General features: G+C 35.5%; 1 protein-coding gene across 46 annotated transcripts in view; it reads left to right on the top strand.

Moving 5' to 3' along the window:
- Positions 1-19,934, top strand: part of LOC120889308 (uncharacterized) — a 306,686-nt gene that overhangs the window by 18,323 nt on the left and 268,429 nt on the right. The window contains exon 2 of one of the 46 annotated variants that reach the window (XM_078019388.1): positions 9,289-9,323. The exons of 43 other annotated variants lie outside the window; for them this stretch is intronic. The gene's annotated coding sequence lies outside the window, so the exon portion shown is untranslated. Of the gene's footprint in view, positions 1-9,288; positions 9,324-15,728; positions 16,153-19,934 lie in introns of those variants that run through there. 2 more of the 46 variants (XM_078019419.1, XM_078019394.1) reach the window with 2 other exon arrangements.

Consider the following 19,934-nt stretch of genomic DNA (forward strand, 5'->3'; position numbering starts at 1 on the left):
TTAGGATGTGGTCTCTTCTTCCCACACATGCTTCTGCTGTTGTGATTTCAATTACCATTAAGTCTTCACCAGAGCCCGTACAAATGAGGCTGCTCAACTTGGGCTTTTCAGCATCCCAAACTGTGAGCTAAATAACCTCTTTATAAAGTTATCCTGTCTTAGGTATTTCATTCTAGTAATAAATAATAGACTCATACACCTACCTATAATACAAAAGAGAAAAGTTCCCAAATAAATAGCCTAACTTTATATACTTTTGGTAACTACAAAAAAGAGGAACCAAAGAGATTTAGTAGAAGGGAGGAAATAATTAATACCACAGTAGAAATATATAAAATGGAGACTGGAAACAATATATATATATATATATATATATATATATATATATATATATATATTTCAATGAAACAGAGTGCATTATTTAAAAATATAAACAAAATTTATAAATCTTTATGTAGAATAAGAAAAAAAGAGAGGAGCCTCAAATATATAAAATTTAATCTCAAAGATGAGACATTGAAGCTGATGGCACAGAAATACAACAAAACAGACTACTGTGGAGAATCATGTGGCAGAAAAGTACATTACCTAGAATAAATGAATTCATTTCTATAAAAATGCAGCTTACCATAACTGAATCATAAAGTAGAAAATATTACTAGATTAATAATAGGTAAGAAGATTGAATTAATGATCCAAAACTCCCCAGAAGAATGTCTCAGTGTCTATTGGCTTCACAAGTGAATTCTACCAAAATATTTGAAGAAGAATTAATAACATTATCCAGGTCAATAACAAGATTTTCCCCTGTTTTCTTCTAGTAGTTTTATAGTTTTCAGGCTTATGTTTTCAGTATAATTCATTCTAAGTTTTTTTTTTTTTCGTAAATAGTATGCCATAAGAGTCCAATTTCACTCTTCCATACATTAATATACAGTTTTCCCAGCATCATTTATTAAAGATACTGTCTTTTGATCATTCTATGTTCTTAGCACTTTTGTTGAACATTGATTATGAATGCTGAATTTATTTCTAAACTCGCTAGTCTGTTCCATTGGAATAGGTGTCTGTTTTTAATTGTAGTCCTATACTATTTCAGTTGTTATGGCTTTGTTGTATATTTTTAATTCACATAGTATGATTCCTCTAATTTTATTCTTTTTGTTGGAAAATTGTTTTGTTATTTGTAGCTCCATGCAAACTTTAGGGTTGTTTTTTCTATTTATGAAGAAAATGTTATTGGAATTTTGACAGGGCTTGCATTGAACATGTAGATCGTTTTGGATAGTAAGGATATTTTAGCAATATGAATTCTTCTAATTCATGAACATGAGTAATGAGTTTTTGGATATAACCCCAAAGCATAGGCAATGAAAATGAAAGCAAACAAATGGGATTGCATGGAACTAAAAAGCTTTTGCACTGTTCAGAAATCCCATACATATTACAATTTTTCCTATACAGAAATACCAATCATATCCTTTCATTTAAACTTGCATCCCTTTGAGTTGGATACAATTTAAAACTTATGATTTTCTAATTTATTTCTGGAATGTCTCATTTAATATTAGACACAATAAAAGGCCAACAACAATAATATTAAAATAGAGTAATTATAACAATAGACTATAATGAAAGTTATGTGAATGTGTTCTCTCTCTTAAAATATCTTATTCTACTATAGATCTCAGCAGCATCAACATATGATTTTTTTCCTTATTTTACCCTTTCACTTAAAGGAAGTATTTATGGCTTTCTTTTGATATATCAATCTTTCTAGCATTACTTACTACTCTTGTACTTTGGGGCCACTATTAAGTAAAATAATGGTTACATGAACATATACACTTTGATACTCCTACAGTTGATCTGGTAACTAACTTGTCTACTAAATTACTAATAGACAGGTAGTGTGCACAGCATGGATACACTGGATGAAGAGAATGAATCATTGCCTGGGTAAGAAAGAGCAGGATAGTATACAACTTCACCAAGCATTTTAAAACTTACAGGTTTCTAGTTTATTTCTGAAATTTTCTTTTTAATATATTTGGATAGTATTTGACCCTGGTTCATTGAAACCACAGAAAGCAAAACCTTGGATAAGGGAAACTATTGTAGTATTGTACAAATATAAGAAAAACATCAGATTAGAGGTCAAGAGAGATTGAGCTAGCATACATGAAAATTAATTGTAAAATTAAAATGTACAGGTAATATTATTAAAGTGAGCATGTTTTAATTAATATATAGAGAGAGCAAGTGACGTTTATTTTATTTTAGCAGGTGAATGACATAATCTGATTTGCATTTTAGAAAATGTTTCTGAGCACACTTCTGAGAACAGATTAGGGGTAAAGGCAGAAACAGGGAGGCCAATTAGGAGATAAGTGGCAGTTAATGTCTAAGAGTGATTGGCTCTATTCTCTGTCTTCTAAACTCTTCTCTGTATCAAGGGGCTGAAAAATTGCAAACTACTATTCACATATTCCCTTGCTGACAGATTCCCAAATAGAACCGGACAATGGAAAGCCTCGTAGGTGAGTGGAATTGGAGGCAGAAGTTATTTTTCTGCTTCTGGTGGTAGCTGCAATAGTGCTGGCAATAAAAATAGTGGGTAACTTAATCTGGAGCATAGAAGATCCATGAACTAATGTGGGAACCAACGCAAATACAACATGTTGGACATAAAGGGGGTGTGTGGAAGGGGGGGGGGAAGCAGAAATTCAATTTTGCACATGCTACGATTGATATGTCCATTAGATACCTAAGAGGGAATGTCAATAGTTGCATGGTCTGGAGTTTAGGGATGATATTTAGGCTGAAGATATAAATTTAGAAGCTTTTGAAGTGATTTAAAGCCATGAAATTGAGGGGATCATGGAAGAACTTAGAAAAACACTCCATTTGAATCCTGAGACTGACAGTCGAAGCTCAGAGAGAAGAGAAACCATCAAAAGAGATTGAGAAAGAGTGACCAGAGAGGTAGGAGAAACACCACTGAAGAGGAGACAATGACTAACCTGTCAGATTGGTGAATGGATCAAATAAGATGAGAACTGGAAATTGACAGCCAGATTTAGCAATGGAGGTTTTGTGATCTTGACAAAAGTCCTTTCTGTAGTGCGTGGGGTGACCATCTTGGTACTCATTTGTTAATCCAGTAACTCATTTAAAAAATATTTTTGGAACATCTGTTTTGTGCCATGCACTGAGGATGTCAGGTAAATAGGAGAGACATTGTCCCTACCGTATAAGAGTTTAGAAAATTTTATGGTAATAGGGTATCATGTAGGGATAAACTTCAAAACAGATGCTGTATGTGTGATTGCACATATATATGTATACACCTGAAGTAATGAAGAAAGCAAGAAAGACACAGGTTAATGGAAGTTCACTGTAAGGACCACAGATGCACTAGAACAGGAGCTGCCTCTTTTGAGCTGGGACTTGTTAAATGCTAATTATCTTATGGTTGAAGCATCTTCAAAAAAGGGATTACTGATTTCTTTTTGTTTTTATTTGGGGAAGTATTTGACCAGGTGCCATAATTTAATTTTAATCTGATTTAGTCTCTCTAGTGCTTAGATAGTTTAATTGCTGGTTTGATCAAACACCTAGAATATGAATTGTCGAAAAAATAACACGTTGCATTCTTGTAGGCAGGATTGGTTTCCATGGATTCTCCCTCCCGAATACAAGTGATTATTCATGATTCTTCAGGGATGAGAACTTGCAAAACAGTATTTTTTTCATCTAAATATTGTTTGATAGAATTATTATAAAGCAATATCTGAAACCCTAATATTTTCTTGGATATGTTTTGGCATGAAGTTCTGTGCAAATTAAAACAATAGAAATTGAAACACTATTTAAGTTTACATTATGTAATCTAATGTCTACATTTCATTATAATCTGGCCTGTATGTGTTAGTCTCCTATAATTCTCAGTAGAAAATCACTAGATAATCATAAAAAGTTAGCATGGTTTAAAGTCATTTCTATAAAAAGAAGAGACCTCTTATAAAGAACAGAGAAGCTTTTCTCTTACAAATACATTAAAAGTACACCAATATTTGAGTTTTCTACTTAAATACAAGTAATTCTACATGGACAGTACTAATAACCTACAAATAAATTCTCTTAAGCCATGATGAAGTCACACTGTGCTAAAGCTCAGATTTTTTAATTCAGGTAATGAGATCATCCTGCATAAACACCGTCATAATGCATTTTAAAGAGTCTGGTAATATTATTAACAAGTGGATAAGTTGGACTTACTTCCATATTTAGATCATCAGAAATTAAAATGATCTGTGTCTCAAACAAGGGCATTTCAAGAAAAAGATTCCCTCACTGGAAACTTTTACAAGAAAATGGTAGAATATGTAAGAAACTATGGCACTGTTCTTTAAAAAAAGAAGAAAAAAAAATCATCATCTAAATATTTTGAAAACCATCTATAGTCAAATGATTAATCATATTATCTTACATATCTAGAATAGAATAAAGGTTCCAAGTAGTAATAACACAAAAATGAGAAGATAAAATCAGAAAACCCTGTTGACTTTCCTGGCCTGTTATTAACTAAATATGCTTGAATTAACCAGAGACCCTGCCCTACAGAGTCAAAGTGTTAGCCATGTTTTCTTAGATTTCAATAATTGAGACCATAGAGTTAGTGGCTAGAGGGCTGGGGGTATAGTACAGTGGTATAGCACTTGCCTAGCATTTGTAAGGCCCTGAATTTTATATCCAGGACCACCAAACAAACAAACAAAAACCCATAAAAATTATTAATCAGAATTAATGGCTAGAATTCAATATCTAAGTTTTTCTTTCTTTCTTTTTTTTTTAAGTTCTGTTGACTTTTCTCTTGGAATTTGTTTTATTTTTTTTCTTTTCTCTATTTTTATTATTAGAAATGAGCTTATTATTTAAGCCTGTATGTATAATTCCAATCCTGACAAGCTTATTAGCTAATGAGACAGCAGTTTTCCATTTGTCAAGATTACATTTTTGAGGGGAAAAATCACTGAAATATCCTCCCTTTCACCCTTTGAATCAATGTAATTATTAATTCACATTTGTCAGAGTGTTCTACAAAGTTCACACCCTCTCAGGATGGGAAGATGGTTTAGCTGAGAAGATGGGTGTAAATTAGGATTTAAAGAGAGCTATTTGCAAGGGAGCTAGTGAGTTTCACTAGCTTCATTATTTGCAAGGGAGCTAATGAGTTTCACTGGCTGTATTTGATGTCTTAGAAAGGGTGACATATTCTCTCTTGATAATAAACACTGTTACAATATTTCCAAATTTTATTTCTCATAATCAAGGTGTTCCCCATAAAGTGGGGATGGAAAGAAGAAGCCCAGATGTATGTTCTTACAATTTTCAATAAAGTCACTCTGCTTTTAAATAGTAATAGGGTACACATGAAAATGAAAGCATAAAGTGATATTTTCACTTTAAAAATGACTTTTTTTTTTTTTTTTTTGGTGCTGGGGATTGAACCCAGGATCTTATACATGCAAGGCAAGCACTCTTCCAATTGAACTATATCCCCAGCCCTTAAAAATGACTTTGAGGCTGGGAATGGTGGCACACACTTGCAATTCCAGGAACTTCTGAGGCTGAAGGTAGAAGATAGCAAGTTTGAAGCCAGACTCAACAAGTTAGGGATAGCCCATCTCAAAATTAAAATATGAAAGGGGTTGAGTATGTAGTTCAGTGGTAGGTAAGGTCTTCCTGAGTTTAATCCCCAGTGTAAAAAAATAGAGAGAAAAAAATTACTTTGACACCTGGAGAAGAAATTCTTATTGAGCTAGCCCAGAATCATGTGACTAAATCTGACCAATGAGATACGAGCAGAAGTGATGTGTATACGTTGAGTCCATTTTATAAAAAGGAAACCAATCGATTCCTCCAGTCTCTCTTCTCCCCTCCCTGAAAGGGGAGCCAGGCGCCTTTGTCTCTTAGATGGGAACCATCAGTTAAGGGTGTTATGCTGGATGTTATCTGCTGGACCTTCATTCTTCTTTTTGTACTATGATGTGAGTAAAAAAATATAATTCTATGTTGTTGAGCCCCTGGATTTTGAAGTTTTCTTTTCCTTTTTTTTAAAAAAAATAATAATTTCAGCTTTTACCCAAAGTAATATAAGAAAGGCCACACAGAAAAGGGTGAAAGGTTAGCTTCATTAGAAAGTCTGACTTGACAGAATCTAATCCTCAGCGTAATTGAGTTTAATCTTATGTTTACCTTGAAATAACATGGTGTAGAGGTATATCACACCAATCAGTGCCGCATGGATAGACTTCAGCCATTATTATCCTTATTATTTGAGATGACACAGAGGTAGGCTAGGATTAAAAGCACAAATATATCTAAGCAAGCAGACCTGGGCAGAAATTAAGAAGCTGGGGTAGGATCACAGTTTCTATGCCCAGCAGTTAGAGTACACTGAGGGGGAAGTATGAAATAAAGAGGAATATAGGCAGAGTAGCAGCTGGGAGAAATTCTCTCATTATTTATCATTTTGTACTTTTGATGTATCTTTCCTATAAACAGCTTCTGAGTATTTGTAAAATACCAGCATTTATCTTACTGACACCTTGATGCTTCACAGTTCCTTTTGCATCCCACGGATCCTGCTGTGGTCTTTTATCCTTGGGTTTCCCAACGTTTATGACAAACATGTCCTTGGATTTCCTGCTGTCACCTCCAAGTGAGCACATAAAACCTGAACTCCCTTTCTTCCCATCCCTTTCTTCCCATCTATCTATTGTCTTCTTATCAATGTTACATTTTTTTCCCCCATCTCTCTGAGATTTTGACTTCTCTTTCTCCTTCATTTACCTAGCTGATGTCAACATATCTTTCTTTTCTTCTTATAAAGTTGTCAACCATTGCTCTCTGTTCTCATGGCCATCCCCCGAGTTCAAAACCCAAACATCATACCCTGGATAGAATCTGCAATATTCTATTTTTTTTTCCTCCTGTCAAGATCAGAAAAATTGCTCTAAAAACTGCTTTTAGCATTTCACTTCCTTCTTCAAAAACCCTTATAATGCTTGGTTCCTGTTTGCCGATTGCCTGAGCCCGTCTCCGCCTTCTTGAGATAGCACCCATAATATAACCCTGGTGAAATGTGGTCTGGGGTAATGGTTCAGAAAACAAGCTTTGATGTCCCACCAAATTCTAACTTCAGATTCTAATTTCACTACATGTAGGTTTGGTGTAGGGCCATTTTAAGTCTTAATTCATTAACTGTAAAATGTTAGCAATAACCCTCAATGTGGCTTTTTAAGACACACAAAATGGAGATGTATATAGATGTATAGAGATGCTATACCTCTGAGATGTACAGCACAGTACAGTATATAGTAGACACTCAATAGATGAACCTAATGCTGTTCTCCAACCAGTGCTTCCTCCTTTGCCATCATCTGTATCAGATTCTTCTTCTGGGCGTACTTTAAGTTCCTGTCCTTTCCCTGAATTCTAAAGTCACCTGTTCTTTACTCTTTATTTAGAATTATACTTCCTTTATGCAGCTGTCTTTGAAACCCTGTTGTTTCTCTAATTGCTTAATATCTTTTATTTTCTTCAGCTACATATGAAATGAACCTCCCGAGGGGCAGAAATTTGTCTCACACTTTTTTTTCTCCTCACTCCAGCATCTGACTAGTTTTAGTCCACATGCCATTTTCTCAACACCTTTTAGAATAGATGGATTCACAAATACAAAGGACTAACCTTCAGATTTACTGTTTTGAGAAAAATTTTTTTAACATAGGTCCTCAGGTAGTCTGGATGCACTTAGCCCCTTCCTTACAGTACTTCCCACATGACGTGACTCAACTTGACAGCATTCATCATGTCGTAGTAAAACAGCTCAATGAAGAGAGGAGACTGTAGATGAATGTTGCAGGGACAAGGGAGGAAACGGAGAAGAAGTGATGTTAAACTGAGAGAAGAAGTGGAGGTAAATGAAAGGACAGTAAGACTGAAAAAATACTAAGCAGTATGTTGAATCTTTGATATAAATATGAACCTGAAAGACAGTTATTATTGTTATTATTATATTAAAATCTTTTATAAGTGAAATGAAATATAACATGCATATAAAACAGTAAATTAAATATGAAAGTTTACAATGTGATTAAATAATTGTGTAGCTACCACTTTGTGAGATACATAGTGGTTTCAGGAACCTTAGAGAATCTCTTGGTCCGAGTTTGAGGCCTGAGGTTTTCTGTCACACCCAGAATGCCACAGTTCTCTGGCAGAGTGAAGGAACTTCCTGGCTCCCTTGCCCTGAGGTTATGAGGTCCCAAGTTCGAATGGTTGTTCTAAACTAAATAATCTCTCCCTGAACTTCATATGTTGAAGCCCTAAATCCTGATGTTACTGTATTAGGAGTAAGGAGATAACTAAGGTCAAATAAGATCATAATGATAGGGTGCCCAGCGGTAGGACTGGTGTGCCTATAGGAAAAGATGTTGGACAATTTGCGCTTACTTGCTCAGCCATAAAAGGACACAAGCAAGAAGGCTGCTGTTTACCAGCCTGGAAGAAGGTCTCAGCAGGAACCGAACACTGATTAAACCTGGATTTTGAACTTATAGCCTCCATACCTATGAGAAAATTAATTTCTGGAGTGAAAGCCATTCAGTAGAGGGTATTTTATTATGTTTTGACTAGTAGACACAAAGGTTGGTCAGAGTCCTCAACTTTGGTGGACTCTGAACTTTGCTTTTTCTCTGTTCAGTCTGTAAGACTGCCAAACAAATAAACAATAAAACACCAACAGCAAAAAACAAAACTTGGGCTGGGGTTGTGGCTTAGCAGTAGAGCACTTGCTTAGCAGTAGAGCGCATGTGAGGGACGATGGGTTTGATCCTCAGCACCACATAAAAATAAATAAAAATAAAAAAGGTATTGTATCCAACTACAACTAAAAAAATATTTTAAAACAAAAACAAACAAACAAACAACAACAACAAAAAAACCTCAGCTCAGTTTTGCTACAATTTTGTATTTCCTAAGTCAGCTGGTAACTTCAAAGAAAAAGCGCCTTTTAGCCTTGGCCTTGGCCTTATATTTTCTGGGATCTTGTTCAATACTTACTTAGTATCTTGTTATTTCTTTGATACTTAAAAAACATTACTGTTATCATTACTTTAAATATTTTGCATAAGTCATTTGCTCATTTTCAATAGAAGTGTGGGTCTAAATTGCTTAGATTTCAGTTAATAGGAGGATGTTTGTCTTTGCATTTTGCAGATGCAGAAATTGAAGTTCAAAGAGATCTACCACGGGTAGGATTAACATGTGAATCAAATTTGGTCTTCCAATTTCACCCCCTCCCCCCACCTTATTTGGCTTTGTTCTATAGACTGATAAATGAATTTGTCAAAATTTGACCCTAAGGTTAAGGCATTGACACATTAAGTAAAAATAAAAGGAACCAATTTCTTCTTTGCCTTTTTAGTTTCTCTTATATTTAACCTTGGTTTACAACATTCTCCCCTTTAGCAACATTAGTTAGTAAAGAGATAAAAGAAAGAAGATTAATGAAGGCTGCTGATTGCTCACTTTATATAGCATGCATCAAAGCAAACTGAATTTTTTTTTTCATCGTGTACCTAGGTGGTAAAATTATGGAATTTATCTCCAAAGGAGCACTTAACCAATGTGATCTCATTAATCCTCACAACATGATTTTGATGCCTCTATTTTATAATAGTTGCAATTTACCAGTAGGAAGTAAATAACTTGACTAGAATCTTTATTTTAAATCTCCTACTTTTTGGATCCCCTAATTGCTATGTACATGTCTGTGTTGCTTCTCCATATTGAAAATGTAATTTATGTAATATATTAGTTTGCTAGAGCTACCATAACAAAATACTAAAGACTTTTTAGCTTGAACAACCGAAATTTGTTTTCTCATAGTCCTGGAGCTACAAGTCCAAAACCAAGTTGTTCTCAGTGTGGTTTCTTCAAGGGCCTCTCTCTTTGACTTGGTCACCTTCTCAACTGTGTCCTCCTTGGTCATCCCTCTGTCTAGTCTGTGTCCTGATCTCTTCTGATAAGGAAGAGTCATATTGAATTAGTATCTATCCTAATGACTCCAGTTTAACTTGCACTCTTTTTAAGGTCAAATTTGGAAATGGGCGGGGGGAGGTTAGGACCTTCTATAAGAATTTCTGGGAAATACAATTAATCCCACAACATTTAGTGTGTCATCCAAATGTAAAATGTTACATAAACCCTCTTTAAAAATATATTATAAAAATGGAGTAAGGATACTGTACAAGGCATATTTTAAATGGATAAGATAGGGATAGTAGTTAAAGGGTTGGGATGGAAATTTCTCCTAGCCTCATACAAAATGAAATACAGAAATGGAGAAACTCACCCATAAAATCAGGCCCACACCACACGATGTTTTGATAAGTATAGGTAATTACAATAAGAATCTTCCTTGTTTATGTAAACAATTATCCCAAGTGTACTCTGTCACTCCTCAGTAATAAGTAAGTGACTGGGATTGCAAACCGTTACATGCTTTTGTGAACCATACTTTGAAACTAAAGAATCAGATATTTTAATAGTGTTATTTTTCATGACTATACCAAGGAGAATAGGCACCCAATCCAAGATAGACAGAATCCTTCAGACACCAGGTTTTCATACTATTAAAAAGGATCAATAAAAATACTTCTCTCAAAGCTTAAAAGTCACACATCCTCTTGTTCAAACCTTTCTCATGTGCTTGGTATCTACACACCAGAACCAAAGTATTCCAGTTGGACCTTCACCCCTGACTTCTTGAACTTTGGACTGGAAAGCTTGCATACACAAAGCAAGCAGAAGCAGGAAGCTCAAGTTGCCTTTTTGCCCTATTCTGGTGGTTGCAGAGTGAATTTTCTGTTAAGAAAGCTAGGAAGATCACAATGGGGCAATATGTTAATTTTATCATGCTTATGCAGCAAAAAAAATGACTGCTGAACTAAGTGATGAGGGCAACTCAGAGTCTGAGACGTAAATATAATAATAAAAAAAATCAGGCTAGCATGAAACATTTTAGTCCAACATTTCTCTATAGCCCTAGTCCAAGGAAGTCATATGCTTTCCAGTGTTGGTGGGGGCGATGAACTAGGCCAGGACAGGACCTCCTGGTGAGACACAGGATTAAATAGCAGATCACAGTGATTCATGGCTGCACTGTCATTTCACCAGACATTTTTTTCCTTCTGTTTCTGATGCCAGGGATAGGAAATATTTCAACTTCTCAGGAATATTTGTATTGCCACATTTCAGAATTCAGATAAAGAATCTTTCAATGGCTATGCAAAGAAGTACACCAAAGGAGAAGATGACTTCATGTCAAGACAAGGCTTTGGGAATAAGCTGAAATCACTGTCTGTGTGCATACTAATGAGGGGAACAGGTGAACATTAACAAATGGAAGCACAGGAGGTGGTTGGCAGGACCACTAGGGCCTCTGCTGGCCCCAGACAATCTGCTATTAAGTAAAAGCTAATACAGTAGTGCTTTAGTTTCTAGCAGGCATAGGAAGTTTAGGGCTGGAAGTACTCATTTCCTTCACTCTTCAAAACTTAATATTTCAGCTGGCACTATAATTGTAATCTTTGATGGGATTATTAAAGAAAGATGTTGCTGATTTCAGCATAGAGCAGTATAATAGGAAGAAGTCACTAAGATATTCAGAAATATGCATATATTTTTAAATGTAACTTTGTGTTCAAATAACATCCTTGAGAGCACTTGGTTAAAGAAGGTACGTTGTGGAGTCAAACAACCTGGGTTCCCATTCATCCCTGACCCTGGTACTGTAGGCAAGTTATTTACTCACCCTTTCTGAGGCTCTGTTTTCTCAGGTGTAAAATGGGGATAATATAGCATCTCCCACATTGTTATAGTATAATCTATGTGGTAATTAAGTGTTATAAGCAAAGTGGACAGATGAAAATCTGTGTTATAAAAATAATTTTGCCCAAGGACTTCAAGTATCTGATTTTTTTTTTTTTAGTAGTTGTTTTCTGGTATATTTAAAATAGTCTCTAGTTGACACCCATCTGTCTTCAGCATATTTCACTATGTATAACCAGATGAAGTGTTTCTCCTGTTCCCATGGTCTGAATTCTGTCCTCCTTTTTGTCCTCGTTGGAAGCCATAGCCGAGAGCTGGGAGACTGTACAGGGAGTCTTAGTCTCAGGGCAGAGAGGTACACTTTGACAAGGGAAGTCCTTCAGCTGCTTTCAGTTGGCTTCCTGCAAGTGAATGTGGGAAAGGTACAACCCAGAGGTGTGTGGTATTGAGAGTGAATGAAACACAGAAGTAGAAATGGGCTACTACGGCGAATTTCACTACTACTAATGGAAATTTAATCAGTTGTTCATTGTCTCATAAGAAACTGATGGGGTATGTTATAGGGGAGAATTCAAAATTCACATAAAGTCTTTAAAGGAATTTGGTGTTTAGAACAAGCACACTTTATACCAATCTTTATAGCAGCTCAATTCCACAATTGCTAAGCTATGGAACCAATCTAGGTGACCATCAACAGATGAATGAATAAAGAAAATGTGTTCTATATACACAATAGAATATTACTCAGCCATACAGAAGAATGACTTTATGACTTTTGCCAGTACATGGATGAATCTGGAGACTATCGTGCTAAGTGATATAAGGGAATCCCTCAAAAAATCAAAGGCCAAATGTTCTTTCTTATAGGCAGATGCTAACATATAACAAGTATGTGTGTGTGGAGGAGAGAATCAAAGTTCAAAGTATTAGACAAAGGGAATGAAGGGAAGGGAAGGGGAATAGGAATAGGAAAGACAGTGGATTGAATGGAACATAACTTTCTTTTGTTCATATATGGATACACCAAAGTGAATCTTCACATCAGGTTATAACAACAAGAATGGGACCCTAATTAAAATAGTTATACTCCTGGTATGTATGTCAAAATACTCTCTACTGTCATGTATATCTAAAAAGAACAACAACAAAATGAAAGCAATCACAGTTTAAAACTATCTCCACTAACATAAGGTAATATGAAGAAATTATAGAGGCAGAAGGTTGGGCGGTTCTGAATTTCCCAGGGTGTCCTCTACATCTTCCACCAGGAAAGACCACTCTTGACACTGTTGAGCTTTTAGAAGACATGTATTAAAGAAATAAATAGTCTGTTTGATTACCTTTTTCTGATGAAAAATAGCTTAAGTTTTTACCCTCAATTGTTCTTTTTAAAAGTTAGAGTTAAGGTGAATTGTTCTTAATTATTGGTCTTCGTGCTTATTAATTTAGTGGTATTGTGTATTTCTTCTCATTTTCTTCTCCTCCTTTCATATAACTAAACCAAGAATTAACATTATCCTGGTATTATAGGAAATAAATAATTCGTCATCTAAAGCTATATTATGTAGTTATTGTCTTTTATTATATATTCTATAAATTTAGATAAATTCTAATTAAGGAAAAATTGTCTAATTTAAAAAAATTTTAACCTGTTTTATTTAATACATAACAATAGAATGCATTTATGTAGTTTGGTATATCATACATAGATGGGAAAAAAGCTTCTTATTTTTCTAAGTGTACATATTGCAGAATCATATTGGTCATGCAGTCACATATACACATACACGGGAATGGATATCCAGCCAGACATACAGTAATTATGTCTGTTTCATTGTACTATCTTTTCTATCCCTACATCTCCTCCCCTCCCCTCGAATCACTTCCCTCTACCTAATCTAAGGTAACTCTATTCTTCCCTAGTGCACACCCCCCACCTCCCACCACCCCCCCTTATTGTGAATTAGCATCTGCATATTAGAGAAAACATTCGGCATTTAGTTTTGAGGGATTGGCTTATTTTGCTTAGCATGATATTCTCCAACTCTAACCATTTACTGGCAAATTCCATAATTTTACTCTGCTTTAAAGCTGAGTAATATTCCACTGAGTATATACACCAAATTTTCTTTATCCATTCATCTATTGAGGGACACCTAGGTTGCTCTCTGATTTTAATTAGATACTACAATGGTTTCCTTAAGCTTAATATTTTTCTGGAATGGAGGAAGAAAACAAAAACTGACAAGTCCATCCTTTTAACTTGACTCCCTGTATTATATTTTATCAATATGTTTTCTCATTTTTGAACCATGACCCCATGAAGTTATTTTTAAACAACTCAAAGTGTTGATTTCTGAATCTTTTTTTTTTTCTAAGAGATGATTTTAATGGCTGCGTATAAATTGTGTAAAGCAAAGGTTGACAAATAACACTTTGTGGGCCCAATCTGATGTGTGGTTTGTTTGTGTACAGTCCAAGAATTTAAAATGGCTTTTATATTTTAAAAGAAAAACAAATAAAAATTTACTACAGAGACTTGGTATGTGGCCTACCAAGCCTAAAATAGTTGCTATTTGGGTTTTTGTAGGAAAAGATTGCTGACCCTTTATTTAAAGGATTATACAATATGTGTTCATTTAATTGTCAATAATGCTCACTCTCTTGCTATCCTTGTCCATGAACTCTCCAGAACTCCTTTCTGCTTGATTATCCAGCCCCTTTGTGTAGTGTGGCTTGGCTTTAAAAGAAACAAACATAACAAATCATTATTCACTGAAAAATAAAAACGGTTGTTTTTCTTGGTTGTTTTGCAACTTGTTATAGCAGCATTTCTAGTTATGCTAACTAGAATTCACCTCCCCTGATCTTGAAGGTTCTGATTCCCTGTAGCTGTAATTAATAAATAATACTATTCAAGAATAATCCTCATTAATGGGAGATAAAGAAAAGCAAGAGGACTGAAATTTGGAATACTGGTTAGTCCTCAAAATACAGAAAGAAACATTGGGGGGAAACTCTTTCATAGTGAGAAAGATGACCTGACCGAGATTAGAAATTAATTAGTTCCAGGAAAAATCATTGACTTTTAAAATGGAGATGAAGAAAGACAATCCACTGTGTTGGGGAATTGTAATCTGCTACTTGTCTGGATATTCCTTTGAGTGGAAATGGATGTGTGAAAGCACAAGTTTTTTCCTTCAGAAAAACAGAAAACCAATTCTCAATTTATTAATTGTGTTTGTTTATTTGTTTAGTTTATTTATTTAGTGATCTGTGATGATTTACTCCTAAAGTCCAGAACATGAACTCCCACTTTGGCCTCAGATAGACCCTTGTTTTTATCTTTTCATGCAGGAAAATTCCCTCTGTTAACTGAAGAAAGGAAAATAGTCCAGTCCAAAGCTAAGGTAGTAACAAAATTAAAATATAAAGCAATTTTGGTAACTCAAGAATATCATAAACTGCAAATTCTGATCCATGGACTGTGCATGGACTTGCCCTTCTGCTTTTCACTATGTATTCTAAAGTAAGTCCCTTTAGAAACAAAAAACAGATCAGATTAATATTGTCAACGCTCGTTAGAGTTCTGCAGGTCTGTGAGATTTTTTTTTCCTTGAGGTTTTCTGACATTGTCCTTGCTTGTTTTCAAAAAACTAAAGATGGTTTTGTGTATGCTACTATTAAATTTTAGGTTTTATTCATGAGTTGGCTCTATTTCAGTTCATTCCATTTGCAATACTGCTAACTGCCCTGTTATGTTTTATTTGACATCAATCTCAGTGTGGAAAATGAAAAAAGCAAAGGATTCAAGGAAGAGTTTTCACACAGACAGGCAGAGTTTGGGCAGGCAGGTTCCTTAACAAAATCTCTTAGGAGTTTGTGGGAACGTACAGCCAACCACAGAGCCATTCCTGGAATATTTAGTCTTGTCCAGCTCTGGAGGATTCTTGGTTGTCACATGGCCTTGGAGAAATGCATGGCCGTGTTTCCTTGCACAGAGGGCCCTTCCCATGGTGCTGGCCACAGGCTTACACTGACCTTGGATGGAGGTGACACCCACTTCCTGGCTGCCAGCAAACAACATCTTTGATCCTTCTTTAAGAAAGAAAATCTCAGGGAATGGATACCCAGTCAATGGAAATCAAGTAGAAACGGAAAATCGTAACAAAATAAAAATATAAAGCAATTTTGGTAACTCAAGAATATCATAAACTGCAGATTCTGATCCATTCTATTTGTTACCAGGTAAGCTCTTTAATAAAGAAAGATATGATTACTGAATGTGTGATTAGTAAATCAGCTATCATTTTGGGTCTAAATAAAATATGCTTGATGGTTCTTTCAAGATCTATCTTATAAAATGAAATAGAAATAAACCTAAGAAGAGGAAGAAAGAATTGAAGAATGTTTTTTAGTATACTTCAGGTGAATGTGTATGTTTGAATGGTCCAGTCACTGTCATGCCAAGAGCAAATATGAAAGAGTGACTGGTGCAAACCAGCTGCCATAGTTTGAATGTCTCCCAAAAAGCATGTGTTGGAAGCTGAATCCCCAATGCAACAATGTTGAGAGGTGGGGCTTAATAGCAGGCTTTCAACTTATGAGGGCTCTGATCTCGGAGTGTGGTTTATGACAGTTACAAAAGGGACAGAAGCTGTGCTGTGTGCCTTCCTCTTCTCTCTCTCTCTCTTTCTCTCTCTCTCTCTCTCTCTGTTTCTCCCTCCCTGTCTCTCTTTCTCTCATTGCACCCATGTGTGCATGGACTTGTCCTTCTGCTTTTCACTATGGAATGATACAACATAGATGCTAAGATACAAGATACAACCTTGGCCTTTCCAGCTTCCAGAACTGTGAGAGGCAAATTTGTTTCTGTTGTCAATGACCTAGTCTCCGGTATTCTGTTATACAAGCACAAAACTAAGAGCAGTATTCTGTTATACAAGCACAAAACTAAGAGCTCATTTGTATAACACTAGGCTGTTAGGATGATTGGGAGGATGCATAGGAGTTCTACTATCCTGTGCTTGAGTGTTAGAGAAATCAATAGCAACCACCCATTTTCCTCTGCCTAAATTCAGAAATCTATTAAGAGAGATATGCACCATAAGAGGCAAATAATTGGAAAGTGATCTGTCACTCTTGTCAGCAAGACTGTTGTTGAGAATCCTTATACTAATATTTCAGAGACACTGGCATCTCTGGCCAGCAGTAAGCCTTCCCTCATGGGGACCTGCCTGGGTAGCACTTACAGCATGGAAGAGCAGAGCAGGCTGGCAGGCTGCTCCTTCCAAGGTAGGTGGCTGGTCAGTGCTGGGACCAGGGTGAACCAAATGAGGAATGAGAAGGAATTGTGCTAATGAAGAGTCAGATGCTATCTGCATTTAAAACTTTCTTATTTTGTTCGTCATAGCTCCTTTAGTTTTTTCATTAATTTAAAATATTTCATTGAAATTATACATAATTAATTGTGACATCTTAAATTTTTATACTATACTTTTGCAATGGAAAAATCTTTCCCATTTGTATTATATATGAGAATTTTAGTGACTCTTCAAATTTTGCACATGAAAAGATGCCTCTATCACCTCACCGGGTACCATCCCTGCAAAAAGCTCAGAGGGTGACGCTGATGGAGGCCCTTCCAGATAGGAATATCAAGTGATGCATTTCCACTCAGTTGGATATTTAGAAGCTTTAATAAACCATACTTCATTATAGTCATGTTAAGATACTCAAGTAGTCTGGGAAGTTTTTATTTTTTAATCATTATATGGGATTTCTCTCATTATAAATGGAAAACCAAAAGCAAGACAGGCATCGGAGATGCTAGAAAGTGATGCAATATCAAGGATGTTACCAAATCAGATCGATTTAATAGTTCTCAGAATCACATTGTGATTTGAAACAAATACTTGGTATGCTGTGGTTTTCTTTAATTAAAATTCAACAAAAATCTAAATATACTAACAACATTATGAAAAATGTAAACACACAGTTGGATTTGTGGAATTTAATGCCTTAATGTATTCCATCCCATCTTCAGGCTATGTCCATCAGAAGGACAGGCTGTTCTTTGACATGTGTGCGCCTGTCTTTGGACTTCACTTCACATTCCAGGAAAATCATATCCTAACTGGCTTGGTTGTTTACTCTGAAGAGAGCATATTTGCACCTCATTTTTCTTCTCTTCAGTTTGTTTACGTAGAAGCAAAACATTCTCACACAGGAAGAGACTAGATACTCTTTCTCAGTGGAGGGAGTCTTTGCTCTCCAGGGTCAAGAACTTCATGTCTGCAAAGCTAATTATCAGGAGATTATAGACCAGTCCTTCAGGCTCCATGTTTTGTGTCTCCAAAGTCTGCCAAGGACAGAGTGCTGGAAATAATGGAGCCTAACCTTAACAGATTTGTTAACTGGTTTTCTGATTCTGGCATCATTGTACATCATATTGCTGGATTTGAGAGAGGTCTGTTCAAAAAGTAGACTAATGGAGTATCAAAATCCTTACCCAATTAATTGTGACATCTCAAATTTTTACACTATCTTTATCACAGTGGAAAAAATGTTTCCTATTTTTAAAGTATCTAAACAAGTCATTGGACCAAGTTTACCCAATTGTATAATTACATAAGCTTTGACAATTCAAAAACATTATTTCAGGTCAATAGCTTGCTTGCCTCAAAGAAAGATCTAATAGCATGACCCCTGGACTAAGGTCAGCCAATTACAAAAATTTAACAATTTAGAAATTATTTTAATTCTGTAGCTTAGCTCTGGATGACTTTTACGAACCAAACACCTAGACCTGTGCTGTCCAGTTGGCAGTCCCCAGTCCCCTGTGGCTACTGAACACTTGAAATTTGGACTGAATAAACTGAGAGCCAATGCAAGCCTAAAATACACATGGGATTTTTTTGTCCCTATTTTTATTGGTGCACTATAGTTGTACATAATGGTGGGATTCATTGTTTCATAAACGTACATGCACAGCATATAACAGTATGATTTGGCCAATATCACTCCCTAGTGTTTCCCCTTTTTCTTTACTACTTCCTCCCCTGGTGCCTTTCCTGTACTCTACTAATTTCCCTTCAATAAAATTCCCCTCTGTCTCTTTCTTTTCTTTTTTCTTCTCAAACTTCCACTTATTAGATAAAACATATGACCCTTGGCTTTCTGAGTTTGGTTTATTTCACTTAACACAATGTTCTCAAATTCCATCCATTTTCCTCCAGATGACATAATTTCACTTTTTAAAAAAGTTTTATTTGTTCTTTTTGGTTATACAAGACTATAGAATATATTTGGACATATTATACATACATGGAATATAACTTCCCATTTTGGGGGGTTGAACATGATATGGATTTACATTGGTGGTGTATTCGTATACAAATATAGGCAATTTATGTCCTATTCATTCTACTATCTTTCCTATTCCCATCCTGTCTCCCTTCTCTTCATTCCCCTTGTTTAATCCAATGAACTTCTACCCACCCCCCACCACCACTTATTGTGTGTTAGCATCTGCATATCAAAGAGAATTGGCCTTTGGGCTTTGGTTTTTTGGAATAGGCTTATTTCACTTAGCATACACAAGGGATTTTAAACATCTAGATGAAATGTTATTATGAATTGGTTATATTATATATGTTGTCAAAATTTATTTCATGTTTTTTTTTTACTCTGTTGAATAGTACTACCAGAAAGTTAAAAATTCCTAATATGGTTCACCTGGTTTGTCTCCTGGGCAATGCTGGTCTAGATGCTTGGAGAACAGACACCAAGGAGAGAGACTCAGATATATTGTGCATTTACACTGCCTTTGAAGTATTTCAGAAGCAGTGTTAATTTACACTAAACCCCTGTGAGGAGTATGAGAAATGCCTCTTACTAGCATCTCAAGGAAAATAACTTTAAAAGATGTTGACATTTTGACTGAGATTTGTAAGTCAGAGAAAACCTCGGGTACATGCTTCAGAGGGTAAAACATTCAGGATCAGCTGTTTCATTATTATTAACTGTTC

This window comes from Ictidomys tridecemlineatus, chromosome 8, assembly GCF_052094955.1.
Source record: "Ictidomys tridecemlineatus isolate mIctTri1 chromosome 8, mIctTri1.hap1, whole genome shotgun sequence".
NCBI classification, from domain to species: domain Eukaryota; kingdom Metazoa; phylum Chordata; class Mammalia; order Rodentia; family Sciuridae; genus Ictidomys; species Ictidomys tridecemlineatus.